Raw genomic sequence first — 16,557 nt, forward strand, 5'->3', positions numbered from 1 at the left:
CAGGCTGTGGGGAAGGGCACCGCACACCTGCCCTGGGCCGGCTGTGAGGGTGGATCATCATCCCAACCTGCACTGGCCATTGCAAGGGACTGCTGCCATGGACACTGCACCGACCCCACTGCGCCAGCCCATTGCTCAGGGCTGCTGTCACTGCCCAGAGCCAGAGGGGAGCCCTTGCTGTGGGTTTGTGCCGTGGCCGCCTGCCCTGTGCCGCGCGGGCCGGTCAGGCGCCGCGGAACCAGCAGCAAACACCAGGGCCAGGGCCAAGGCCGGGTCAGGCAGACAGAAAGGGGCAGTTCTGGGCACTGTTTGCATGGCAGCCCTCACTGGGACACCACACCTGGGTCACCTGGCCTGGCAGGTGCCATGGAAACCCCTGGCAGGGACTGATGGCACAGACCCTGGCACTGAGACGCTGCTGGGCCGGGTGCTGAGCACAGGGCTGGGCACACAGAGATGCTTTTGTTCTTGCTCAGCTCCCACTGAGCCAAAGCCTGGCCTGCCCCTCCTCTGGCCACGCTGGAGAGGGGCTGGGGCTGCGGGAGAGCTTGGGAGGGGACACAGCCAGGACAGGTGGCCCCCACTGACCCCGGGGATACCCCAGACCATAGGGCATCACGCTCAGGGTATAAAGTGGGGGGAACAAGGAGGAAGGGGGGACATTTGGAGTGATGGCTTTTCTCTTCCCAGGTAACACTTAGGCTGGAGGGGGCCCTGTTTCACCAGTGGGCAGGGTCAGCACCAAAGACACAGACACCAAGTGAAGGAATTGTGTCATTTATATCATGCACAGCTGCAAAGAATTACAAAAGGATAAGCTCAGCAAATCACATCATCATTAGCAAAGCATTACAAAAAAGCTCAGCAATGCATCCAGTCATTGTTACCAGAGATTGCCTGGAGTGATTAAGGAAAGATCCATCACCAGTTAGCCTCAGGTTTTAGCATCATCCACAGCCACACATCAGCTGGGGGAAGCCAAGGACTGGAGAGCCACTCCCAGACACTGGGAATTCCTGCAGGTGCCTCCACCTCTGCAGCCAATGAAGCTCCAACCCCAAAGCTGGGAGAGGACCCAGCTTTTACACTGTTTAACAAACAAGCTGGCATCACTGCTAGTGTGAGAACATCTGCTTTCATTCTCCTGACTGCTTTCTCCCAAAGCCTGGCCAGGGCTGAAGGAGGAACCAAGGGAGTTGACTTTGATCCTTCACCCCCAAACAAGGCCACATGGGGCCTTGTCTGTTTCTAAATACAGAAAGATAAATCCATGTTTTATCAAGGAACACATACATTGATCATGTTATTAATCATGCTTCGTTAATGAGTGGATACAAATACAACATTTGCTTGGAAGGTTCAGCTAGAGGTGAGCTTTGCCTCAGGGCCTGTTCAGGCTTTAATCACAACCTGTTCAGGCCTTGGTACTTTGATTGGTCCTGAGACCTACAATCAACTACAACCTTCGTAACAATTCTTTCAGTAACACAGCTTAGATTTAGGTATTAGGCATAAAGGCATCTCCTCTTGTTCTACAATTAAGTGCAGTTTAAGTTCATTACTCAGAACTATTCACGTTCCTTTTAAAACATGCTTAAATTGTTGCTCTTCTCTCTTATTTACCAAATGCCTCTCTTTTCTTGACACTGTCTCTTTTAAGGAAGGTCTCAATACTCCACTTCCCAGCACAAAGTGTCCCAGCAACTCACCAAGTGCGCACACTGCAATGATGACAGGCCCTGCCACGAATGCATTTCACAGCAGCCTCTAATTTGGCAGCCATGAAACCAATCCCACCAAGAAAAATTTTCTTCTTTCTGCCACTCTTCTACTGCTCTTTCTGTCAAGGTGATTCCTCACTGTTGGCCTTCAAACCCATCACTGCTAGCAGTGCAACATCCCCGTCCCCTGATAGCCCAGGTTCCTCCTTGGCCAGCAAGAAGATAATCCGAGGCCATGCGGTTCTCTGGAGTCCACATTTGTGTTTGTTGGAGCTCATAGGATGTGCTATTGGACATTTTAACAGCATCATTTGCTACCTATTCTAATAATCCATTCAGCTCATTCATGTCAGCTCCACGGGACAGAGCAGCGCAAATGGGGCGTAGGGTGAACCAGAATCTTTTGCTTTCTGAAACCCAAGGCACTCTTTGGGTGGAAAATGTTCTCTGGGCCCTAAGTCTTCCATGTGCTTGTTGCTGAAGGAGCCTAAATGGTGGCCCTGCAGCTGGGAGTGGTGTGACACTGACACTGACCAGCTGCAGCACCCCAAGTTCTACTGACATTGGCAGTGATGGTAAAGCACAGAAATCTTCTGACACTGTAGCCTCTAGAACTATAACAGGGTTGGGTTTCTCCTGACGGGAAATCTGAGTGAATCCTGTCTCACTGATCATTGTATTCCTGTGTCCCACAGCAGAGTTTTCTGTAACTGTCCCTTCACTGACTCCGTTACGAGGCAGGGCCAATTGACAGAGTTCTGGCCACCCCACAGGGTGAGCCCTCCGAGGGAACCCCATTCCTCCCAGCTTCAGCTGAGAACATACCCAGCAATTAGTGACACTGAGTGCTTTGGCTACCTTGGTCTTTACATTTTCAAAACATTTTTGATGACTGATCCCTTGGAGAAACTCTGGAGGTGTTTTGGCAAACAAAGGTTCTGGCTGACTATCAAGGTACAAATTACAGACATCAGTAGTACTTTAGTGACACAATTCTTCATTCTTTTTGCTCAATCTCATTCAAGTTAGGAACAATAATTCTGTTGTCCATGGAGCTGGCACCTTTTTAATTCCAGAATAATGCCCACAAGGTCCTTTAGCGTTCAGTTTTACCATGTTGTCTGTGGGTAACAAGGCTTGGTGGGGCCCTTTCCCTTTTGGCTGCAAGAGGGCCAGAACCTCTATTTAGAGGAAAAAAAAAAAAAAGGAAAAAGAAAACAAATCCAATTAGATGAATTGTAAAAGATACAAATAAAATCCAAGTGTTAGTGAAACAACTTCTGTAACTTTGCATTAAGAGGTAAATGATCTTTTTAAAAAGAGAACTCAGTTATTTACATTGTGAATGTGCTGATGGCATGGATCCATCTTACTGACTTCAGCAGCCTTTTTTAAAGTTTTTGGGGCTTGTTTCCAACATTGTTATTTTAAATTGTGGTCAAAGAAATAGGAAATTGATTGGGGCCCTTCCAGCTCCAGGCAGGACTGGAAATCTAAACTCTGTCAAACCCCAAATCCTTTAGAAGATGACCTTCCTTCTCACTCTGTGAATGAGCTGCACATTCCCTCTGAAACTGTCAGGGGTTTCTAATGGATGAAAAATCCCACTTACGGCTTTTTGCTCTGGTTTGGAAGTGGGAAGGGCAACTCTCCATCCATCAGCTCCAGACTGCACTGCCTCAGGAACACGGCTCACTTTCCAGCTTTGGCCACTCATGGCACTTCTAGAGGAGGAAGAAAGTGCAACTGCACAATTCCAGCCAAAAAGCAATGAAGAATGAATAGTGGAGATCCAGGCATTCCTGCAGAGATTCAGGGGTTCAGCTGGGACGGTGGAGAGTCTGGGTCCTTGCCAATTGAATGTGTGACCCCAGCTGCAATCTCCTGGCCTGCAGGAGAGTCTCACTCACCTGCCAAAGCAGAAAGCTCAGGCACTGTGCTCAAATGGGCTCGTCTGATGCAAAGCTGTCAGAGCAATGTGAGGGCAGAGCCAGCCCAGCTGTGCCCAGGGCAGAGCCCAGCAGAGCCCTGGCAGAGCCCAGAGCAGCCTCAGCACCCGCAGAGCCCGGCTGCAAGGAGAGAAACCAGAAACCACCCGTCAGCTGAAGGCTCCTGTCCCCTTGTCCCAGCTGCCCAAAGAGCCCAGGCCATGCTGGCTGTGCCCAGAGCTGCCCATCACTGCTGCCTTTGGGAGCAGAGCAGGAGGGCAGGACATTCCCAGCCTGCAGCCAGCCACAGCACATCCAGCCTTCAGCAGCTGCCCAGAGCAGGAGCCTCCTTGTGCTTGTTGCCATCTCCCAAAAGCTCTGATCCCACCATGCCAAGCAGGCCAGGACTCACCTCACGCCGTCCTCCGCTGGGAGAAAAGCTGGTCCCAAACGATGTCCTCAGCCTTCTCCAAGGGCACGGCCCATCCACGCTGCAGCTGCTCCCAATCGTTTCCCAATCCTGACTGGACCTTACATAGAACGCTTCCTCGAAAGAAACAAACAACAAAATGTTGAAAAGTGATTAGAGACATGGGGAAACAAGAAAACAACTCTTATCTCTGTCAGGGGTCTGAGGAAGGCCCAACCCCCACATGCTAGGCAAAATCCCACCCATGGGGGAGAGAAGCCCACACTTTCTCTCTTCCCTCCTGAGCTACCCCCCAAAATAACAGTGATCACAAAGCAAACAAGGGCAGTGGAGCAGCCCAAGCCATTCCCTGCCTGCAAAGCACAGCAGCCCCTGCACAGGTTCTGGAGTCCCACCTCTGCTCCCACGATGGGGGTTTGCTTGTGTCGGGCTGGCTGCCCCAGCCCCAGCCTCAGCCCAGGCCATGCTGGGTGGTGGGGGCTGTTAGCAGGGCCAGGAGCCAACTCCCATTTTGTATCCACCCCAACCCATGCCCCCAGCCCTGCCAAAAAGCAGCTGGGCAGCCGACTGAAGTTGCATCTGCCCCAGCACAGGGGGAACCTTTTGTTCCCAGCCAGTCTGAGCAATGCCCAAATCTGGGAGCATTTCCCCAGCTGTGGACTCATCTGCAAATTCACTGTGGAGCCTGGCTTTGGAGAAGGTGCCAGAAGTCCATCATCTTCAGCTGCCAGTAGCCAAGTTGAGGAAGAGGTTGTCATCCTTGATGTTGTCCTCGCTGTCTCCAGCAGCCCCACCTGGTACAGCTTCTCCAGGGGCTCCTTCTCCTTCCCTGGGGGTCAGACCAGGCTGTCAGGGCTCTGCCCAGGGCTTCAGCTGTCAGGCAACTGGGACAAGCAAAACCACCTTGGATGGCAACCACCAGTGCTGGGCAGAGCAGCTCAGCTCCAGCACAAGGGCTGCGTGTTCCCACCCAACAACCCCAGTGCATTGATACAGGCAGGGAAAAAATCTGGGTTTCCTTGCTTCTGATTGCCAGAGCATGTGTGGAGCTGTAACTTACCAGGGCCCTGCAGCAAAGTGTGCATGAGGCTCTCTCCCTTCTTCTACAGCAGGTGAATATCCTGTATCCATGGTTCACAGAACAGGTCTTCTAAGGAAGGTCTGTCCAAGAAGTGCATGGATAAACACCACCTGATAAGATCTTGGCACTCTGGGCAGAGAAACCAGAAACCACCGGTCAGATAGAGAAGGCTCCTGTCTGCTTTGCCCCACTCTTCCCATGCCCAGGCCATGCTGCTTTTGTGCTCCCAGCTGGGACTAAACATTCCTATTAATTCCCTATCGTGGAGGAGAGCAGGAGAGCAGGACATGTGCCACCTCCTCAGCAGCTGCCAGAGCGAGATGCTCACAAGCCCGCTGCTGTCTCCCAGCACTGGTATTCCCCCGTGGCCAGAGATGAGGATCCACCTGGAGAGAGCCGCTGTGGCAGCGAGAGCTGATGGTCCCAGCTGATCTTCTGGCCCCTCCTGAAAGGGTGCTGCCCGCAGACCATCTGGTGCAGCAGGATGCCCAGGGACCAGATCGTTGCTGCCTCGCCATGGTACCAGCCCAAGCGGGTCCATTCCGGGGGGCTGTATGACAGTGTTCCTGTGGAATACAGATGGAGTTCATCAGGGGGATGCTGCTGCTTCCAGAGCCTGGCCCAGCATCCCTGGGCATGCAGGGGCTGCCCCAGTGACACACGGGGCGACTGCTGCACTCTCGCCAGCACCTGGGACTTGTGTACAAACTCAGGGCTGGATAAGAAGCCACTGGTGTTGGAAGAGGGCAGCAGAAGCCCCAGCAAGGCCTGACCATGACATGTAAAGCAAAAACCCAGTCACGGCTGGGGGAAAAAACAGGTCCTTATCCTCCCTGCCTGCAGTGCCCCAAAAATATTATGAAGCCAATATTTTATGTTTTCATAAAATATTATGAAAACAAGGTGAGTAGAGCAGTCCAAGCCCTTCCTCTCGCCTGCACACCAAACTGGCTGGTGCACTGGTCCTGGCCCCCTCCTCTGCTACCCCCACCCATGGGTGCTTTTGTCAGGCTGGCTGCTGCTGCTCCAACCCCAGCCCCAGGCAGAGTGGTGAGCAAAGGCTGCCAGCAGGGCTGGAAGATGCCTCCCCACCCAGCCCCGCTCAAAAGCAACTCAGGTAAAGACTCAGTACCCTGACTGGCAGCAAAAGGGAGAATCCTCGCTGCTACACCCAGCTTGGCCTGTGAGATGTTGGGCCATGAGATGGTGGGACCGAGAGCACACCCCTGCCCGGGCTCACCTGCAAAGTCAGTGTAGGCTGTGTCCTGCAGGTAGGTGCCACAGCCAAAGTCGATCAATTTTGCCTGGCCAGTGGCCAGGTCAACCAGGATGTTCTCTGGTTTTATATCACGGTGCAGGACCCCGCGGCTGGTGCAGTGCCGCACGGCCTCCAGCACCTGGCGGAACAGCTCCCGTGCCACCTCTTCAGACAGGAACCTCCGTGCCCGAATGAAATGCAGGAGGTCCTGAGACCGCTCCGGCCGCTCCAGCACCATCACGATGCTGTTGGGGAGCTCAAACCACTCCAGCAGCTGGATCACAGCAGGGAAGCCGGTGGACACCTTGTCCAGCAGGACGATCTCCAGGGGTGCGCTGGTGCCATCGGGCTGCGGGAGGACCACGGTGCCACCAGTGGGACTGATGTCGTGCCAGGGCAGGGGAACCCCTCAGCCAGCCCGGGATGCTCTGCGCCCTGCGCTGGCCCCACGCCCGCTCCCCATCGAGGCGTCCTGGTGGCTTCCCCCATGCCGGGCCTCGCCTCATCCCCGCCCGGCACGGCCCGGCTGTTCCCGCTGGCCCCGCTCACTCACCAGCTCGCCCCAGCGCCGGACGCGGTTCCGTGGCACCCTTTTGATGGCCACCTGCAAGCCAAAGGCAGCAGCGGGCTGAGCTCGCCGCCCGCCCTGCCGAGCCCCATCCTCCTGCCTCCTTCTCCTCCGCCTCCTCCTTCCTCCTCCTTCTCTTCCTTCCCTATCCTCCTCCTCCTCCATGCCCGCCGCCGGCCCCGCCGCTCACCGGGGCGCCGTCCGAGAGCCGCGTGGCTGCGAACACTCTGCCGAAGCCGCCGCGCCCCAGCAGCGAACCCACTCGGTACCGCTCCTGCAGGGCCTCCTGCGCCTTCCCTGCGGGCGGGACGCGGCTGTCAGCGCTCGGCCCGGGGCCAGGAGCGGCCCCCGAGCGCCCCCCGAGCGCCTCGGGCCGGCCATCCCCAGGCCTTCGGTCTCGGCAACGGGACACGGGAGGCTCGGGGCCGGCGGCCGCGCTGCCGAGCGGCGGAGCTCGGGCCGGGGAAGCCGCAGCGGGGGCGGCGGGAGCGGCCGTGCCGCGTGTGTCCTCCGCGGGGCCCGGGAGGCGCCGGCGCCGGGGCCGGACCCTGCGGCGGGGCCGGGGCCGGGCTCGGGCCAGGCGGAGCCAAAGGGCGGCGATGCCGGCCCAGCCCCAGGCACTGATGCCCGCCCGGCAGCGCCACCGCCAGCACGGCCAGAGCCGGGCGGAGGCGAGACCGCGGCGGGGCGGGCGGGGCCGGGGACGGGGCAGCCCCGCCCGGGGCCGGGGGCGGGCCGGGGGCATGGCCCGGCCCGGCATGGGGAGAAGGAGGCGGGGAGAGGAGAGGGACACCGGGGAAGGACACCGAGGGGAAGGTGTCCGACAGCGGGAGAGAAGAGAAAGAGAAAGAAGAGAAAAACTGCTTTTGCTGCCGCTGCTGCCGCCGCTGCTGCCGCCGCCGCCGCCGCCGCTGCTGCCTCTGCAACTGAAGCACCGAGGCCGTTTGTCCGCGTGTCCGTTCCCCGCTCGCCCCACGAGCCCCACGGCCGAGCCCCGCGCGCCCCGGGGACAGCCCCTTCGTCTGTCCAGACACGGGAACTTTGCAGTGTGGAGCCCAGATCCAGAGTCCTGACTCCTGCACACTGGCAGAGGAATCCCCTCTGCTGTGTCGCTGCTGTGCATTGTCCTTGCTGAGGCTCAAACACCCTTGGGACACATTACTTGCTGTAGGATTCGTACGTGACCCAAGCACTGCACTTATGTCTCCAGCGTTGCTTTCCAGTAAAAACAGGGGAAGGAAAACTGCGTATAGCTCATGGTATTTTACAATGTTTATAACTTGCTAAGTGACCCATCTTAGAGGTGAGATCCATTTGGAATTCATGGCATGGAGAAGTCGTGCAATATGGAAAAGGGGAGCATAGAAATAAAGAGGAAAACATCTTAGATACTTTCTTTCATTTTCATTGCACTTCTGCAAAGCTGTTCCACTTCTCCAGGAATCTTCTGTCTGCTCTTGTCAGGAACCTCTCATGGAGAATAAGGTCCCAAGATTTGCCACCTGCTGCAGCTTCTCTTGGCTTTCCACACTGCACTGTGTATGCAGCACGACTTTTGCAGCAAAGCAGGCCAAATGTTTAGAGAACTTTACATGTCCTTTCTTTTCCTGGGGGGCTGGGGAGTTGTGCCACTGGTGAAGTGGCACAATTGTGACTGTTTGTCCTGGTTTAGGGCAAATTTTGTGAGGAAACCTTCAAAAGGAGTTCGTCTACAAATCAAGTTCAAGCAGCCCCTCGCCCTACTATTTCAGGAGAAGACTTCCCTGGAGAAAAGTGGAAAAAATCAGTTTATTTAACAAGTAAAGTGTTCACAAGCATGAATAATATGAAATAAACCCCCTCAGAGTTCTGAAGAGATGGCAATTCAGAAAGTCTTTGTGGGTTGTTGTTGGCTCACTCGGTCTCTTCTCACTCCCTCTGGCACTGGAATGCAGGGTCCCAGACCTCGGTTGGCCACAGGTGTGAGCTACCGGTGTTTTTCTGGGTTTTCAGTCCAGAGCAGGTTTAAACAGTTCCAAGAAAAAGGAAAGTCTGTGATGGTGATTAAATTGTTCAAATGTTCAACTCCTGTTTGTTGGCAAGAAACCTTTCTGTGCCTCTGAGTGTCACCATCCCTGAGCCCAAAGGACACAAACCTGATGAGTTGTGGCTCCCACTGCAGGGGCACTTGGACCTTGGCTCTGCACAGGAGAGCTCTTCATCCACTTTCTCTCTTTTCCTCCCTCTGGGCATGGAGGAAGCTCCTGACTTCAGCACGTGACTCGTGTGTGCAAAGAGCAAATTTGGGCAGAATCGGGGCAGGGAGGGTTTGGGGGGACCTTGGGATCTGTGCTGGGCACAGAAAGTGTTTTCCATTGCTCTGAGACTGGCTACTGTGCAAAGTGGATTTAATAGCCAGCAGAGGAACGACTTCTGGATTTGATGGAGCTTTGCCTTCCCTTGGCTTTGTTGGCTGACAAGAAATGAACATCCCTCTGTGTCTCAGGCAGCTCTTACTCCAAGGAAAGCAGGTGGGGGTTGGAGCCAAGGAGCTGAAACCTGCAGGTGCAGCCTGGGCTGGAGGGAGCTCAGATTTGCACAAGGCTGCTCTGAGGGTCAGGGCTTGGATGGGGGAAATGGTGGGGTGGGGGTAGGGACAGAGTCTGATGGATTGTCAGCCATCAAGGGTCTTGATTTTCATATCTATTCCAACTGCATGAGGAGCTACTTGGATTCAGTGTCAAGTGGAGATTGCACATATTCATTTATGTGGAGTAAAAAAATGAAACAGGACCTAACAAATTTTTTCTGTGTCTTTGTAAAAATAAAGCATTCACTTTGAATACACTATTATAGCCTGCCTAATTAATCACAAAAGATTTGAAAACTTAAATTATTCCCAGAGACTTGGCTTGTTCAAGTATTCTGAATGTTAATGAGCTCTGGGGCACTATTTCTCCAGTGAATCTAACTCAGAGTACACAAATAATTGCAATTCCTTTTAAATGTCTCCTTGAGAGAGTTGCTTGGGGGATGAGGGTCAGGGCTTGTGTGTCCTGCTTGGCACAGCCCAGGCAGGGCTTTCACAGCCCCATCCCACACTCCATTTCCCAGCTGGAGCCGCTGGTGCCTCTGAGTTCTGCTGCCCCAGCCCCAGGGAGGACTTGGGGTCATTTGGTCACTCAGGAGCTGGGCTGGGAGCTCCAGAGGTGGCTGTGGAGCATTGCCTGTGCTGTGGCAGGGACTGGCAGACACTGCTGGGCTGGGATAGAGGCTCTGGGGGATTGGGGTTCCAGGGCCGGGCAGGGCTGGACCTGCCCCTTCCTCCCCCACACACAGAATGTTTCCAGCCAACAATCTCCTCCAGTCTTTCACACCAGGCAATGTTGGAGGTGTAATCCCAATTCTGGACATAGGCACCTGGATAAGAATTCTGTTCCATAGGAAGGAAAGCACAGAGCCCCAGTGTTTGGAAGGCGGATGAGAGCCTCACAAAGCCAAGGTCAGCCAGACTTGTCAGGAATGGCAGATTGTCTGCAGGCAGCCTCTGGATATAGGGAATTTTGGAGACAGAATCCCAATTTTGGCCATGGGCACCTGGAGAAGCAGGAGAAGGTTGTAATGCGGGCAGGCTCTCTCGCCGCGATACCCCGAGCGGTGGAGTGCTGGGGGGTGAGAGGGAAGAGAACGGGCGGCTGCTCCCCCTGTGAAGCTCTGCAGTCCCACTTGGTGTGGGGAGGCAACACGGGACTTGGGGGTGAACAGGATGGTTTCATTCAGTGAGCCCCTAGACCCTCTGGGGAGGGCGAACAAAGGTTTTATACCAGAACTCAAGAGGCGGGGTATAGGAACAGCAACCAGTGAGGGTACCCTGGGGAAGAGTCTAAGGAGGAACTAACAGAGCACAAACCGATCAGGGGAAACAGGGCAGTGGAGTAACACAAAGTAACCAAAAGGGTGTTGAGCCTCACTAAATAGACAGGGAATGCTCTGGAAGCAGGGGAGGAGGCTAGGAGGAGTGACAGGGAATGTTCTGGGGAAAGGGGCAGGGAAAGGGAGGATTGACAACTTGGAGAGGAGGGGGGTAGGGAAGAGCTTGGGAAGATTGAAAACTGGGCAAGGGAGGAGATTAGGGGTTGGGGGTTGAACATACACAGAACAAATATCAAACTAAAGAAAAACACACAACAGGACAATTCTTTCCCATAGGAAGGAAAGCATGGAGCCTTCCCCAGTGTTTTGGGCACAGATGAGAGGTGACCCTCATGAAACCACTTCCAACCAGACTTGTCCTGGCAATATTCCTATGGGAACAATCCCTGGATAAAAGGACACTTGGACGTAAAATCCCAGTTCTGGCCATGGCCACTTGGAGGAGAAGGAGAGTTCTTTTCCACTGAAAGGAAAGCAGGGAGCCCCAGTGTTTCCTGTCCCAGTGAGCCCCAGTAGCAGAGGAGAAGAGACCTTTAACATGCCAAGGTCAGCTGGACCAGTCAGGCAGTCCAGGGGAGGCCAAACCAGCCAGACCTGTTCTGTGTTCCTTTGGTTGCATGGGGTCCCACAGTGTTACAATAGCCCCTGGGTTCCATGAGACCTCTTAGTTTCACAATGGTTCCAATGATTCCATGAGGCCACGGAGTGTCCCAATGGTCTCCATGGTTCCCCAGGCCCCACAATGACACGTGAGTCCTCTGATCCATGAGGCCCACAATGTCACAATGGACCTTTGGACCATGGGGGTTTGCAGTGTCACAATGGTCTCCTTTGGCTCCACAGTGTCACAATGGACCACTGATGACACGAGGCCCCACAGTGTCACAATGGTCCTCTTGGTTCTGTGGGGACCCCAGGGTCACAATGGTCTCACTGGTTCCATGAGGCCTCACAGTGTCACAATGCTTTGCTGATTCCATTGGGCATCATAGTATCCCAATGGTCTCCATGATCCAATGTGTCCCCCAAGTGTCACAATGGTGTCCATTGTTCCATGGTGCCTCACAGTGTCGCAATGGCCCCTTGGTCTCACAGGCCCCACAGTGTCACAATGGCTCCTTGTTTCCATGGTTCCTGTGCTGGTGCATTCCCTCCTCCCCTTCTCAGGCCGCCCTGCCAGCTGAGAAATGCTCACTGGGCCTCGGTCTTGGCCAGCAGCCCCTGGGCTCAGCTCCTCTGGAGCTCATCACAAACACTGTCTGCTCCAGGCACTGCTGCTGCCCAGCCAGCTCCTGGTTACTTTAGGAGCAGCCCTGGGAATTGTTTGTGTCCCCTCAGTGGCACAACATCCCTGTTCTCACCCTGCCAAAGAAAGCTGCTGATGCCAAGTGCGGCCAGGATGAAACATGGCTGGGACTGCAGCCCCTCTCTTGGGGCCCTACAAACAGCGCTCCAAAAGGAGCCCTTGGAGCTCTCCTGGGCCAGCAACTCCCTCTGAGTGGGGCCTCTCCGAGCCGGGAACTCTCCCGTTTGCTGAATTCGGGGATCCCAAACAACGAGGGAGCCTGGGCCGATCCCCCCACTCCTCCAGGCTCAACCCTTCCCTGCAGGGGAGATGCCAAAGCATCCTCAAGGAGCATTTCCCCACCCTCAGGGGAATTTCTCACAGGTGCCTTGCACTGACTCTCTGTGTCTGTGTGCACACAGGAGTGCCTGTGCTGGGGAATGTGGCAGAAATGCTGCTCTCTGAGGGCTCTGAGTGCCCTGGATAGCTGAGCCTGTCAGGCCTGTAAGTGAGGTCAAGTGATGCAGCCTAAGCTAAATTAAATGCTGCTAAGAGTTGTTTTTTGCTATAAGTTATAAGCTGAGCTAAATACTGTTAAACAATATTCCTCTGTTAAATTGAAAAGTCGTAGGTTAAAAGTTATGTTAAATACTGTTAATATCTGTTCTTTTGCTAAATTTTGAAGTTGAAGGTAGAAGTTAAGGTTAAGGTATAAGTTAAGTCCTGTTAAATTTGAGCTCTGTTCAGCTTTTGGCCCATATTCCTTTTATCCTTGCCCTCACTGTTCTATGTGTCCCTGTGCCACATAAAGGGACAGTTCTCTGATCATTTCAGTTTGATTGCCTGGATTTTGTTTGGATTTGTGGTTGATTTGTTTCCTAGGGGTGCCTTAAGTGTGAAGTGTTCAGTCAGGAGCAGAGTGACTCTTGCCAAGGAACGCTGTGGTGCTGTCGCTTAATATTAAATCTGGTTTTTGCTGCTCCCTTGCCGTGGACTTTTCAGCGCTCTCAAGCCCTCGTTGGTAACAGGGTGAAGGAGCCCTGGCCCAGGCTCTGGCCCTGTGGGACACAGGGACACTGCCAGGGGGTCCCTGTCCCCCCGTCCCACCCCCCACAGCCCCAGCCCTCGTCCCTGTGTCGGGCTCTGGGGTCGATCTCGTGGAACATCCTCTGGGGGAGGCTGTGGCGAGGGGGGCGGGGGGACCCGGGGGTACAGGGGACCCCCCTGTGCATGAGCAGTGTTGGACTTCTCTGGGGGAAACTGGGGCAGAGTGACCTCCTCAGTGAAATCACACAGCCCCTGTGATGTCACAGAGCCCCAGTGATGTCACACAGCCCCTGGGATGTCACAAAGCCCCTGCGATGTTACACAGCTCCTGTGATGTCACACAGCCCCTGTAATGTCACAGGACCCCTGGGATGTCACACAGGCCCTGCGATGTCACACAGCCCCAGTGATGTCACACAGCCCACTCTGAGATGTAACAGGCCACCTGGGATTTCATACAGCTGCTCTGTGATGTCACAGCCTACTCTTTGAGGTCCCAATCTGCTCTGTGATGTCACAAAATCTGCCCTGTGGCGTCACAGCCCAGCCTGTGATGTCACAGTCTCGCTTTAATGTCACAGCCTGCTCTGTGATTTCACAGTCAGCTCTGTGATGGCACAACCCACTCTCTATTTTCTCAGCCTTCTCTGTGACATCACACAGCTGCTCTGTGATGTCACAGAGGCCTTCTCTATGATGGCAGAGTCTTCTATGTAGCCTCACAGCCCATTCTGTGATGACACACAGCCAGCCTGAAATGTCATAGACAGCTTTGTGACATCAGAACCTCTTCTGTGATGTCCAACCTCCTCTGTGATGTCACAGCCTGCTCTGTGATGGCAAAACCCACTTATCATGTCACACAGCACCTCTGTGGCCTCACAGACCCATCCTGTGATGTCACAACACCTTCAGTGATGTAACACAGCCACCCTATAATGTCACAGCACACTCTCTGACCTCACAGCTTGCTCTGTGATGTCATACAGGCATCCTGTGATGTCACAGCCTGCTCTGTGATGTCACATAATCACAGAAACCAGAATTACTGGGTTGGAAGAGACCTTTAAGGTCATCAAATCCAACCCATGCCCTAACACCACTTCAGCTGAACCATGGCACTGAGTGACACATCCAGTCTTTTTTTAAACATATCCAAGGATGCTGACTCCATCACCTCCCTGGACAGACAATTCCAGTACTTTATCACCCTTTCCATAAAAAACATTTTTCCTAATATCCAATCTAAATTTCCCTTGGTGCAGCATAAGACTGTGTCCTCTGGTTCTGTCAGCTGCTGTGAGGAGAAAGAGACCAACCCCCACCTGACTGCAACCACCTTTCAGGGAGTGTAGAGTGATAAGGTCACCTCTGAGCCTCCTCTTCTCTGGGCTAAACAACCCCAGCTCCCTCAGTTGTTCCTCACAGGACTTGTGTTCCAAGCACATCACCAGCCTTGCTGCCCTTCTCTGGACACGCTCCAGGTCCTCCATGACCTTCCCAAACTGGGTGGCCCAGAACTGGACACAGCACTTGAGGTGCTGCCCAACCAGTGCCGAGCACAGGGGAAGAATCACTGCCCTGCTCCTGCTGGCCACACCATTCCTGATCCAGGCCAGGAGCCATTGGCCTTCTGGGCCACCAGGGCACACTGCTGGCTCATGTTCAACCGGGCTTTAGACCAGTGCCCCCAGGTCCCTTTCTGCCTGGGCACTGACCAGCCACACCATCCCCAGCCTGTAATGTTGCAGGGGGTGTTTGTGGTCAAAATGCAGGGATGGCCACTTGGATTTACTAAGCTTCATCTTATTGGACTCTGCCCATCCCTCCAACCCTTCCAGGTCTCCCTGCAGAGCCCTCCCACCTTCCAACAGATGGACACACGCTCCCAGCTTAGTGTCATCTGCAGATTTACTAATGAAAGGCTCAATCCCCACATCCATGTGGTCAATAAAAACATTGAACAGAGCTGGCCCAGCACAGAGCCCTGAGGGACACCACTGGTGACTGTCCCCAGCTGGATGCAGCACCGCTCACCACCACTCTCTGGGCCGGCCATGCAGCCAGTTCTGAGCCCAGCACAGAGTGCTCCTGTCCCAGCCGTGGGCTGCAGCTTTTCCAGGAGTGTGCTGTGGGAGGCAGTGCCAAAGGCCTTGCTGGAGTCCAAATAGACACATCCATAGCCTGTCCTGCATCCACCAGGAGGGTCACCTGGTCATGAAAGGAGACCAGGTTGGTCAAACACGACCTACCCCTCCTAAACCCCTGCTGGCTGGGTCTGACACCCTGGCCATCCTGTAAGTGCTGTGTGGTGACACTCAGTGTTAACTGCTCCATGACCTTACTGGATACTGAGGTCAGACTGTCTGGCCTGTAATTACCAGGATCCTCCTTCCCACCCTTGCTGTGAATGGGCATCACATTGGGCAGCTTCCAGTCATCTGGAACCTCCCCAGTGAGCCAGAACTGCTGGAAAATGATGGAGAGCAGCTTGGCAAGCTCATCTGACAGCTCCCTCATCGCCCTGGGGTGGATCCCATCTGGTCCCATGGATTTATGAACATCCAAGCAGCTCAGCAGTTCTCTGATTGCCTCCCCCTGGATAACAGTGGCCCACTCTGCTCCCTGACACCATCTACCAGCCCAGAAGGACATTGTCCTGAAGGCAAATCGTCTTCTCACTAAAGACTGAGGCAAAGATGGCATTAAGCACCTCTTCCTTCTCTCCATCTGCAGTTATTAAATTCCCTTCCACATCTAATAAAGAACAAAGGTTGACCTTACCCTTCTTTTACCATTAATATATTAATAAAAACAATTTTTATTAGCCTTTACTGAAGTTGCCATTTTAAGTTCAAACTGAGCTTCAGCTTCCCTAATTTCTTTCCTACATTGTTGCATAGGATAGATAGATATGATTGTTTTCTTAGCTAGCCGAATGTCACTTCTGTCCTTGTCATCCTGGAGTGAAATGGACTGTTCCATCCCACCCCCCAAAAGATTGTGGCTCATCCTGCACCTCTGTACCTGCCCCTAAAACATCAGAGTCTGTAACCCCATTGGCCCATGCCTTGTCCCAGCCCACCTAGGAGCCCCTGATAAGGGGGCTCCGAGGGGCCATGCGGTCTCTTGGACTTTCTCCCCCGCTTTTGGACTTCCTCCCTCTCTTGGACTTCCTCCCCTCTTCCCCTCCTGGGGCTTCCCCTCTCCTGAACCCTTCTCCTTTTGTCTCTCCCCTCCCCCCATCCTCCTAAGCCCGGCCACGTGCTACGCCATAGAGCACGAGGCTCGGGCATTCCCGGATCCCCAATAAACCTCTCTCCCCAA

At 54.2% G+C, this 16,557-nt stretch overlaps 1 long non-coding RNA gene and 1 pseudogene across 1 annotated transcript; both read right to left on the bottom strand.

Moving 5' to 3' along the window:
* Positions 1–2,501: 2,501 nt before the first annotated feature.
* LOC146764629 (uncharacterized) lies at positions 2,502–4,738 on the bottom strand. The gene is made up of 3 exons (XR_014950695.1): positions 4,062–4,738; positions 3,334–3,445; positions 2,502–2,902 (listed from the first exon to the last, which is right to left on the bottom strand). It is a non-coding gene; the product is annotated as an uncharacterized LOC146764629 (long non-coding RNA).
* A 217-nt stretch (positions 4,739–4,955) lies between these two features.
* LOC144247819 (serine/threonine-protein kinase pim-1-like) lies at positions 4,956–15,750 on the bottom strand (annotated as a pseudogene).
* Between the last annotated feature and the right edge of the window lie 807 nt (positions 15,751–16,557).

Source organism: Lonchura striata, chromosome 32 (genome assembly GCF_050655825.1).
Source record: "Lonchura striata isolate lonStrDom1 chromosome 32, ASM5065582v1, whole genome shotgun sequence".
NCBI lineage: Eukaryota > Metazoa > Chordata > Aves > Passeriformes > Estrildidae > Lonchura > Lonchura striata.